The 12,315-nt window shown below is 34.6% G+C and overlaps 1 protein-coding gene across 2 annotated transcripts in view; it reads right to left on the bottom strand.

Moving 5' to 3' along the window:
* LOC134806014 (homeobox protein abdominal-B) overlaps positions 1-12,315 on the bottom strand; it is a 120,718-nt gene that overhangs the window by 67,595 nt on the left and 40,808 nt on the right. The window contains exon 1 of one of the 2 annotated variants that reach the window (XM_063779216.1): positions 1,195-1,512. The exons of the other annotated variant lie outside the window; for it this stretch is intronic. The gene's annotated coding sequence lies outside the window, so the exon portion shown is untranslated. Of the gene's footprint in view, positions 1-1,194; positions 1,513-12,315 lie in introns of those variants that run through there. 2 annotated transcript variants of the gene reach the window in all.

Genomic DNA, 12,315 nt, shown 5'->3' with positions numbered 1-12,315 from the left:
TCTTCATCGTATGCGATTACAAGCAGTAACATAGGTGAATAATTAACGGAACTAGATCACACCAAAGTAAAAAAAAAATAAAGTATGCCGGACTTCGCCACAGTGACCTATCTGTGGTAAGCCGTAATCTTTCTTGTCCAATGTCAAATCCTAATATATTATTTCGTTTTTATCTTGCTAATTATTTTAAAATCTTAAATTAAAAAAAACAAAATTATAAATGTGTAAACCGAGCACTTTCATTTGATACCAAACTCGACCATACATTCTTGCAATTAAAATGACCAGAATAGCTATACCCCTCACAAATAGCTTTCTAGCATTTTAAGCTCTTCTAGCTCAATAACCTCTTGATCGAGCCTGCTCAAAATTTAATGACTAAAATTAATGCCCTCAACTATACGTTCACCCAATTTCATTTAAATTAGAATAAAATTACTTAAGTTATTGTGTATCAAACTATCCTCTGAGAGTTCAGCTTAAAAACATCAAAATGCCGGGACGTGCCGCTAGCCAGCCGTGTGTTCCAAGTTGAATGTAAGAACTTCGCTTCGCTCGCTCGTTCGATTATTTTCTAACATAATTGCTTGAAAATAGGGTGTTCTGACTTCTCTTAGTCATCCTGATATATATTGGATCGCTTGGGAAATGAGTAATGGGATTAATATTAGCTTTGATAATTTTACAATATTAAAACTATTGATAGATTTTTATTCTAAGGAAAAATAATCATCTCGTGTTTCCAATGAGAAAGACTTACTTAAACTTTCTTTCTTTAATTTGTATCTATTAGGTGCCTCTAAGTAGGTACCTAGGTATCATCCATTTACATAGGTAGGCATTGGCCAGTACAATTTTCCAGTCCAATTGAGGTCCGGTTTAAGCTACGTTTTGACAATATGTGATATCTTCATTTCGTTTTTCTACTTATACTGGTATTAGCTGGTAAATGGGTAAACAATTGGCACTGAAAATTGGCAACTTTATGAAGTAATGTCTCTACTGCTTCCTTAAAAAAGAAGTTATGGATGTACAAATATTTATAATTGTAAATAGACGAGAGTAATCAAGCCCGATGTCAATTCATTATATAAAAAAAAATCTTATCAATTTTATACAAAAGATTTTATTCAAATTTAATAATATTAGGCAGATGAATGTATTATTAAGTCCTAAATAAATTATAATACTTACTAAACATTCGTAATTTCCTAATTTACTGAAGCACGCGCGAATCCCCACTGAAATTCACGAAGCCAGAGCATTCAGCTCCAAGGCAACCGACGAACCCCGCACGTCACACTGATTTCCCATGGAAATAACAAATTGTTGCGTCTACGCGTTATCGCGTGCGAAAACGACTTCTAAATTCGATATTCGAAATTAAAGTTTAAACTTGGAATGAGAGCGCCGCCATCTTGATCGGTGCGTGCGGCTGCGCCGCGAGCGCGAAATTACATACAGGCTTTAGCTGCGCGCTGCCCGCTTGCGAGTGTAAAAATAAAATAAAGTTAAAACAACGTCATTTTGTTTACATGTGTGCGTGCTGTATTTATAGGCTAGCTGTGTGGAATACCTACCTATATGCACGACTGGGCTCGTTGTATGTGGTTTGTGTAACGTCTTAATTATTTATTATTACCTACTACTGTCTTCAAGTCTAGCATAAATAAAAATAAATATGCATTAACAATTGGTTTTACTAAAAACTTTTATTATATATTTTTGGTTACGATAAAGTAATTTGTTTTTTCATTAAAAACCACCAAAAATTTGTACTTAAATAGTATAGGTAGATACTAGGTATACAACCAAACTCCAATTTAACTACTCGAGTATTTTGAAAGTAGGTATGGACCCAAGACAGAATTACTACACTAAAACACAAAAACATACCGAGAATGCGATAACTTATCAGTGGGGTGTCCGCTTGAAAAGTCCATAAAACGTTTTTAAGACAAACGTCGTAGATATTGAAGCGTAGTTGCTCCGATAAGGCCTTCTTAATAATTATGGTTTAACTATGTCTTCCCAATATGTCTGTTTCAATCCACCATGCACGCTTAAAAATTTTACTTTTCTACACTTGACATATTTTATCGTTCATCTCGCTATTATATTATATGGAACTTTAATTAAAATCAATTAATTCACTAGTTCACTAATTATATTTTTAGAAAATCATGTAAATCTCTGAAACAACTAATGTTAATTGTTAATATTAAGTGTTGTGTAATACGAACAGTTTACTTCTCCTGGCTAAACAAAGGATCGACAAGGTTCACCACACTTGATGACTGTTGAAAATAATTTAGGAAAGCGTACTGATACTTATGTCCCAATGGATAACACAGATCCAATTTGTATTATAAAGTACCGAGTTAAGTATATGACATTTATTATTATTTATTATTTATATGATATTTCAGTTTATTAAAATATAAACATAATATTATGTTAATCAAAGACTGAGTGTTAAATCGATGTGAATAAGATTGCTCTATGAATTTTGATTAATAATGCTTTTATCGATTCGTTTAATATAGTTCGTGCTTCAATTAGAGATATTTTTCGCGAATGGATGCATGGGTCGGTTTGCTTAGTAAAAGTGCTATTTTTTATAGTTCAAGTGTGGACTTTGCGTGTTATTTTTAGGTTTGTTAGTTTACTATTAACCACTTGGTTAATAATACAGACAGATAGGTAATTAAATGAGCAATATAATTGTGTTTAAAAAATATTTTGATTAGGTAAGTATAGAGGTGTGTGTGTAACATTTCTACGAGATACTGGATTTAATTACTGTAGAAATGCTTCAGAAAGTATAATTATTCCCGTAATAGTTAATTAATGGTTTAGAATGGCACATAAATAACTTAAGAGTGTCAGATAAGTCCGTCTTGGATAAGCTAAGTGTCATTTAATCACTAATTTGTGAAGCTTTAAATGGCTAGCCTTTTAACTAAATGCAAACTTTAAGATGGTTTTTGACGCAATTAAATGTGAAGTAGGTACATTTTCTGTTATGAATAGCAACAGGTATACCGGGTGTGGCCTGTAACATGAGCAAAAAATTAAACTGTAGGCTGTACTCCTCATACTGACCAACATTTGTTCAGTGACTTTTAAAAATAACTTGGGGTTTGATTTTTAATACACTTTAAAGTTTATTCTAAGACGCAATATATTGCGAATTTTGTTATGTTTAAGGCGTGACAAGCAACGTCAATCACAATGATATGGCGTGGCGATGGCGTCCATTGAAAATAATATTATTTTGTATGAAAAATAGGGAGTCTAAATACTTCATAATTTTTAAAAGTTGTAGAACAAAAGTGTCACCGTTTGAGGAGAACAATCTATATTTTAATTATTTGCTCGTGTTACAGGCCACACCGTGTATATGTTGAAAGTATCTATTTTTCCTTCATCAAGATAGGTAGGTATATTATAGTATCTATTTATACTGGATTTCGACTTACGGAGAGGAAAAATATGCTAAAATGGTTTCCAAGGCAATTCGATATTTTGGTTTCTCGAGGTTAATATCACATGTTACGTTTGAGCGACCTACCTTCATGTCATTGAAGTTGAACGTTGTATAGTGGAACCTCGATAAGTCGACCATACAATAGGTATGTCGACAATATAGGTACTTATATCGAATCGAAAGCAACATAGCTCAGAGCAGATTTAGCCAGCGAGATAGGTTTGCAACACAATACATTTATCACGTATCGTATTACAATAGCTTCACTTATAGCTATATCGTATCGTGAACCGTGCATAGCTGAGAGCGGGTTTAGCCGCGAGATATCGCGCGATATTCCAGAGCGGGCGGTCGACGACCTTCGCCACCGGTCTCTGGGCTCGCTAGGGTTGCCACTTACATTGAGTTTTATTATGTTTTTATTACAGGATAGTTATTTCTTCTGTCCGGTTTTGCATTGTTCTGAATTTTTGAAGTGAAAACTTATTTAGCGGCGCTGTTCACTTTTTGTGATGGGGGAAAATGTTAAACTCGCGACAGCGTAAGACGTAAGACGTAAGACGCTTCGTAAGACGGACACGTGACCTGATCGAAAAACTGTTACAATGTCATTGAGTTTTCACTTCTGCGGGCACTCCCGGAGTGCAACCCGTTGTTTTTTTTTTGTTCATGTAATTTTGGTATTGGCTGAATTCTAAAAATAAAAAAAAGTAATTCATACATGTTAATAAAGAATCATATTATAAATAAAAATAATATTTTTTGGAAACACAAATAGTGCATGGCCCGGCCAACGAAAGAAAAGTCTTCTAGAAATCGATTTTCGCTCATGTCGTCTCGGATATGGATGAATATGGTATCGACGCATTCAGTGTAATGCACTGAATACAAATATATGAGATGACAAGCGCGAAAGTGGTGGGGGTAGTTGCTGTGACGTCATAAAGTCGGCAGTACAAACTTTTATTTTATTTTCTTTTAAACATACCATGTGGGATACCAAATGAAAGGGCTTTGTGAGTAGATTACAAATATATAACATACTATAATATTAACAATACTTGGTTTAACTAATTATTAGAATACGTTCAAAAATGTCACAATCCACAGTTGACTTCTAACCGCTCTAAATTGAAAATGGCTAAATGGATTCGTCCAAAATACATACCAAGTGACTGTGAATATCTTCTATATAATGTTAAAAAATAATTAACTAGATATATAAAAAAATAAGAAAAGTACATCAAGTTGAAAAAAGTATAATTTTCTGTTACATTAAACTGCAACTATTATTAAAACAAACAAAAGACCCGACAGTTTGACATATATTTTTGAAATGGTTTTTTACTAGCTTTCATTTGGTACCCATGTTGCTATAGTAAGGAAAAAAAACAATCCCCCCCTCCATTTTTATATTAGCGGGCGCCATTCTCAAAATGTATGTAGCCTATGTCACTACCACAATTCTGACGAACTCAACCACACCTCATATGTCAAAAATGGCGCCGGCTAAATAAAAAAAAAGGAAGGGGCATTGTTTTTTTTCTTACTATAGCAATATGGGTACCAAATGAAAGCTAGTGAAAATACCATTTCAAAAATATATGTCAAACTGTCGGGTATTTTGTTTGTTTTAATAATAGTTGCCGTTTAATGTAACAGATAATTATACTTTTTCAACTTGATGTACTATTCTTATTTTTTGATATATCTGGTTAATTATTTTTTAACATTATATAGAGAATATTCACAGTCATTTGGTATGTATTTTAGACTAATCCATTCAGCCATTTTAAATTTAGAGCACTTGAAAGTCAACAGTGGATTGTGAAATTTTTGAACGTTTTCTAATAATTTGTCAGACCAAGTATTGAAAATGTTACAGTATGTTATATATTTGTGATCTACTTACAAAGCCCTTTCATTTGGTACCCCACATGGTATGTTTAAAAGAAACAAAAAAAAAGTTTGTACTGCAGACTTTATGACGCCACAGTAACTACCCCCACCACTTTCGCGCTTGTCATCTCATATATTTGTGTTCAGGGCATTACACTGAATGCATCGATACCATATTCACCCATATCCGAGACGACATGAACGAAACCTAACCTAAAACCTGAAATTACGGCCCGCTAAAATTGAACTTACTTCAAATTAATGTAAATATCAATCAGGTACCTTAGTGCAATTACGCTAAGACTCACTTAAGTCCGATTGGGGAATAAGGCGTGATTTTTTCTACGCCCAGTGTATGAAAATTGTAAGAGGGAAATTCTAAGGGCTGGTGGATGTAACGGCACCGGTGTACTTTCGTTTGGGCCAAATACCTTTCGCCAAATTTCACTTCCCAATAAACTTATCGCACTAATAGTTTCATTTCCCAAAGGCACCGTTCTAAAGAGCCTGGTCTATACCGTAAACATTTATTAATTATTTATCGTAACATTTATTAACGTCTCAAATGTAACTGACATAAGTAACTACAAATAGAAAGAAATTATTTAGAACGTATACTTCATTTAGGTCAATGTCGTTTCGATCCATTATGAATAAAAAAATAACATATAACCTAATTAGGTAGATAATAAATTGATTGATGATGAAAGAAATTCTTAACAAAATGTGTTAGTAGGTACATTTAATTAATATATAGTATGTAAATAAACGAAAAACATTTACTCAAGCCCGTTAATTAATGGGTCACAGTGAGCAAATTTTATTATGTCACCAACCCCGAAATCGCGAAAAAAAAATAGACTCTCCCATAGAAAATTTCAATGCTAAACCAGCAAAATGTATGAAACCACCACTTTTTTGAGCGATTTCGGGGTCGGTGCCATTGTAAAAGTTGCTCAGTGTGACCTACACATTAACGGGTTTGAGTAAATGTTTTTCGTTAGTTTACATACTGTATATCTGATGATGTGCGTCCCTGGAGAAACTCGGCGTCCGCTTTTTAATTTTGCTTCGCAGCTGACAGACGCCTGAACAAACATACCCTCTGCATACTTGATATCTCCTTGTTAATATATAAAACGCCCCATGAATTCCTCATTAATTGGTTAAAAATAAACTAACAATTAGCAATTTTTATAAAACAATAGCAAAATAATGTAGGTAAATAGTTACCTATTACGAATATCATCACGAGTGATATAAATACCTACGGCTCTCAAAAAGTTAAAATCCTTTTCTAATATGTAATAATTAATCAAACGAATAATCTTTATAAAAATAAAAAAAAAACATTACATAAGTATTGACTTTGATTTATTACAACGCTTTATTTTTATGAAGTAGATACAACTCGACTACTATATACACTACCCACCAAACTCCCATTAATATATTTATTAGATAGGTGTGAAAACTCAATTTTCCCCGAAACAACTTAAACACCTGCATGGATACCAAACGTGACCAAAAATACTTACTTCATTACTGAGACAAGTATTATCTTTCATCGCACGTTTTGTCAACAGATCTATATCATAACTCGTAAAACTCATCGCCTATTATTACTCTCCCTTCCAAATATAGAAACGTCCAGAAAATAATTAATTTCACAAATCTTACGGACATCTCTATCCAAACTTAACTGTTATTCGACGTCTATTTATATTAATCGAGATAAGGGTTTTAGAATTTAGGAAATTCTTAACTAGATACGATTTATATCGTGGTTTTTTGTTGTATTTCTTAATTCTTTTCGTAGGTACGGTTTGGCTGCAGGCCAAGGGCGGTTCCCCTCCAAGGAAGGCACCCTCGAAGACAATAAATATGTCAGAGGAAGATATTACACGGCGCGGAGACGTGGGCTCCGTCTTAGTAAATTATTACTTCGCAACTTTTGCTGATGAGTTCGCTCTCTGTAATAACTTTTTACATTTTATTAGCCTGGCTATATTTGTACAGTTATGTTTTTATGCTTGAGTTGAAATTATTTAGCAAAACTTTTAAGGGTCTTGTACTATCAATTACGTAGTTTGTTGTGATGATTTATTATTTAGGTAGGCGTATATAATAGTAAGTATTACCTATAGGTATCTGAAAGCGTAGGTAGATGCCTAGGTAAAAAAAAACTATTCATGAGTTCGATATATTCGTAGAAGCAAGAAACCTTGGTAGATGTAATTACCTAAACTTGCGTAGTGCGGTTACAAGATTATGAGAAAGACTTAATACAGATAAGTAGGTAGAACAGATAAGTAATGTATTTTTCAAATAATATATGTTAAGCTGTTAAAATCTACGAAGTCTTTTAATAAGATACTTTAGTTAGATTAAGTACGAGTTAAGTGAGCACACATACAAATCATTATTTTTCATAAGGCCGCTTGTTTTCCTTCCTTTACTTTATATGAGCTACCTATACCTAGTCACTTTGTGGGTAGGTCGTAAATAATAACCTGGATTATGCTGTTACCCATAACAAAGTAAGAATAATTTGAGAATGCTAAAATTTAGAAGGTATTCTGTATGCAATAAATGCCTCGGTAGATACTTAGGTAGGTATGTATGAAACGACCTACATATTATTTATGTAGATATGAAAGCAAGTAGGTAGGCAGGAGGGCTGTAGCACAAGGCTGTCGCTTATCGACATGCGTGCCTGGATTCAGTAACCATATGGAATTTACAGTTATTTAGGGTTCTCACGCATGACGACGTTCCTATAGATTTAGATATTTTCAGGTGTACGCGGTCGATATTTAATTAGGTAGATATGACAAAAATTAGGTCATACTTACTTAAATTTTAAGAATGTTTCTGCCAAACAGTTTAAGGGCGAAATTACACACAGGAGTGGTTAATACATATAAATATATGCATGTACCTAATTCCAATAGTAAATATTAGTATCACCTATTTATATTACAAACAAATTAAGTACCTAAGTAAACGACTAAATAGGTAGGTATTATACATATACATATTTATTTACTAAACACATGTACCTACTTTATTTACCTATGAAATTATATTTGATTAATTTACTAAATTATATCTCCTATCCTATACCTATATAGGATTGTAGGACTGTAGGAGTAGTTATCCAGAATATCCAGATCATTAAAAAATATTGCCTTCTTCACAAATCTTATTTCATAGTGTACCTACACACTCAGTAGACAGGGAAAAACGCTTAAATATACATTGTGTCTCCGCATTCTTTACAAAGCAAACAAAACACTTTTCCGCAAAAAAATCAGGAAAAAGCGCGCCAGAGAAAAACAACGACGACTATAAAAGAAAGAGCAGAGTTGGCGGGCGGCGTGCTCGCTCAGCGAGACGCCATTGGCTGGGGCCCACCCCGCTGCCCCCATCCGACCGTAACTCACTCTTCACTAAACTTGCTTTTACGGCCGCCATTTTGTGACGTTCGCCCGCACAGCAGGCGCGCTAATCCATACTAGCGCTGTGTGCGTGACCCAACCGGTTTTTGTACAACCCTAGCTGCGTGACGTAACGCATTTGTAGACGTTACCATCATTTAAAAAGCTGTAAAATAGCAACTTCAGATGCGATTGTCATTGACACTTGTTCAGTTATTGTAGTTTCAGGACTTAGATGTAGCTGTTAACTAGCTTACCTACACTATTAAATGTAAAATACAATATATAATATTAAATACTTACCAGTATAAAACCTATTTTTATTTCAATTTCAGTTTTTTCTGCTTTCACGCATCTATTAGGTATCGGCGCTCAAGACCAGTTGTGCACACCGAATAGATTTTTTATATTATTTTCAAACACAAGTCTATTATTCTTAAAGCTATACTTTCATTCAAAAAAGTTCAAATCCCATGTTTTGCTGCTCTACGCACAACGAACAATACAAGAAAATAATTTAGGCATACCTAAGCACGAACGAACCATAATGAATTTCAAGCTTCCCTCACCACTTGATAGCTCCGCGCTCATTAGTTTCGGGGGTATTAACGTGCTGTCTCCCTAATGAAACTCCTCCATTGATGCATGAGGCATTAGACAGTGATGGGAGACTATCTTTACGTCTCAATCCCCGTCATTAGGACCCGCTTCTCTCGTAAATATGTTCCTGGAAGGGTCTAATTTGCAAGGTGAGATTGTATGTAATTTCGAGTTCCTAGACATTGGAATGGTTCTAAAGGTGTTATTACATAAATGGTGGTTGTAAGAAAAGCACTTTGCCTATGTTCAATAATAAATACGTAACTATAAACCTAATTATATACCCAATAGTGATTACTGATTATTATATAAGTCATTAAGTCACAATTTTGCTGTAAATTAAACTGTGACAGGTTAATAAAGTGCTAGATTATTACTTATATTTTACAAATAAATAGGCAGTTTAAGTCGTTATTATGTATAATAATGTAATATGAATAAAATAGGAAATAAAATAAGTACTTCGCAGAGACGATAAATAGACATGTCTAAATACCGACATCAGGCTAATGAACTACCTACCTATTTGTATTCAGCTTGGTGAATAAACATACTTAAAATAATCTGCACTATAACATATGACAACGCAAAAAGTTGTCAGTTTTAACTTATGATAGGTACCTAATACCAATTGAGTGCTGGTTGGCTATAAGGTAATGTAACACTAACAAGTACCTATCCATTGCCTAACAAATGAAACCTCAGTGAAGAAGTGTTTGTATGATGTGCGCGACGGTTAAAGTTTTATAGAGAAGGTTTATAGCAGTAAAAGTGAAACGCAGCTGTAAACCGCGATTGTCGCGGCCGTTAATGGCCGCTTCATTTCCGACGTGTAAACTGAAGCGGTTCCGCTCCTGAACGGCCCGCTATCTTATCGTGAAGTGGGTCACTGAGAGATAGCTTCTAGAACATAGGTTTTACGGACTGGGGGAGGACTGGGGAGTGCATCTTCCAAGTGAGCTACTGTGAGAACTCAAGGGGAGTGCAAGATGACATGATGACTATAAGCCTTTGAGACCTTTGAGTGCTCAGAGGCCCTTCTATATCTTGGCTTGGCCCCCAAAAAGCTAGAACTAAATCTCAGTCATGTTGTCAGAATCCTTCAATTGGTCACAAATAGCTAGCTTTGAGGCCTTTGGTAATTTATTATGAAACCATAAAATCATACCTAATTCTGAATAGAACGAAAGTGAATTCACAGCGAAACCGTCTTTTTGTCATTTGCTCAAGATAATTTGCATAATTTATTGTTCGATTACGACTGTCCCTTATTTTGAAACGTGGCTCATTGATTGTGTGAAATGGCGCTTTTGTTGTCTAGCAATAAACATCTAAGGGGTTAGCCATAATTTACTGTGGTATGTTTTGGCCACGGGCAGATAATTAGATTATTTATGAGACGATACGTTTTGAAGCGGCTCTAAGGAAACGTTTAGGTACTCATTCCATAAATTTATTTAATGAGAATTAATGTTTCTTATTAAGTCAAACAATAGGTACCTACCTAATCAAAAGTTAAGAGTTTATTTTCCTCAGATGTAGTAGGTCCCTACGGGTATTTTATAAAATTTATACACAAGCATAAACATTTAACAGATCAAGAGCAATGATTATGTATATATATATTTCTCTTCTTTCTTTTGGAAGAAGAGAAATCTAATCTTCGAGGATTGGTATTCCACAGCCGTCTTCAGATCCAAATCTTTCTATCCTTCTTCTCGTTCATCTAATTCTTAGAGAGACCGCTCTGATGATTGATATTTGTACTTTGACTTTGATCCAGTTGATTATTTGTGAGTATGGTTTGGACCATTTTTCACGGAGCTTAAGGGTGTTCTTTTTATGAAGGATTCATATTCCGTTCCGACAGCGCCATCACAGGAGACCACAAGGGGAGTGAATGAGGCTCTGAAATCTTCTGCAGCCAGGTCGTATTTGCGATGTTTTTCGCGAGCGTGTATTTGGGCAATCGTGGGCCATGTGAGTAGACCATACGAGGCGGCGTCGGCATTTACAATGCGAACGTCGAAGAACGCCTTTCTCGCTGGCTTCCATACGCTTTCCAGTAGTAAGTCGCTTATTAGCCCTGGTTGATCTAAGGTTGCGGCTCGCATTATTGGCTCAGTAGTAGCCGAACCCCATGCTAGTTCAGCCCAACGATTATGTAGGTGGTTCAATTTGCAGGGACAAATTAATTGGTATATTAAATTACTTTAAAATGACATACCTAACAGAATATTTTTATTTGACTAGCAATAATAGACTTTGGCAAAGATTTTATTAAGGTAATACGGTTCGGCCACTGATAGGTCATCCCATTTTTATGTGCCGATAAGTTGAGAAAAAACTTCAATGAAATGTTTACCTACTCATATCATACAAACAAGAATTGATTGGGTATTCAAATAATACGGAACCCTAAAAAATAAATTTAATCAAAGTGTTTGATCAAATTTATCACAATAATTCGGTGAAAACCCAAGCAGACAGCATCAGCATTTACTTGACTAATTTCTGATTTAGGGTTTTCAAGTAGGTAATTTTAACGTGACATGAATTTATAAAATTAGCTGCTGAGTCTTCTCTCGCGAAGCGAAGACTGAATATAAATGGGATCGTCGATAAAACATAGGATTAGGTATTTTATCGCCGACAGTATAAAAATCCTAGCTTCAGCTCTGACTTGCCTTTATAAAACCAATGGTCAGCAGTCAGCAGATTTTACAATAGGATTATAACTATAGGGAATATTTACCTATCAGGCCTTATTTAGGTATTCACGAGTAAAATGTTGAAACTTATTTATATATTTTTATTGTTCTGTTCCACAATACCTAAAATGGTAGGTGCAGACTTTACCTAGATACCTACCATTTTTAGGATTCC

This window comes from Cydia splendana, chromosome 2 (genome assembly GCF_910591565.1).
Source record: "Cydia splendana chromosome 2, ilCydSple1.2, whole genome shotgun sequence".
Taxonomy (NCBI): Eukaryota; Metazoa; Arthropoda; class Insecta; order Lepidoptera; family Tortricidae; genus Cydia; species Cydia splendana.
Note: the sequence above shows the minus strand (reverse complement) of the source record. Positions and strands in the feature narration are given on the sequence as shown.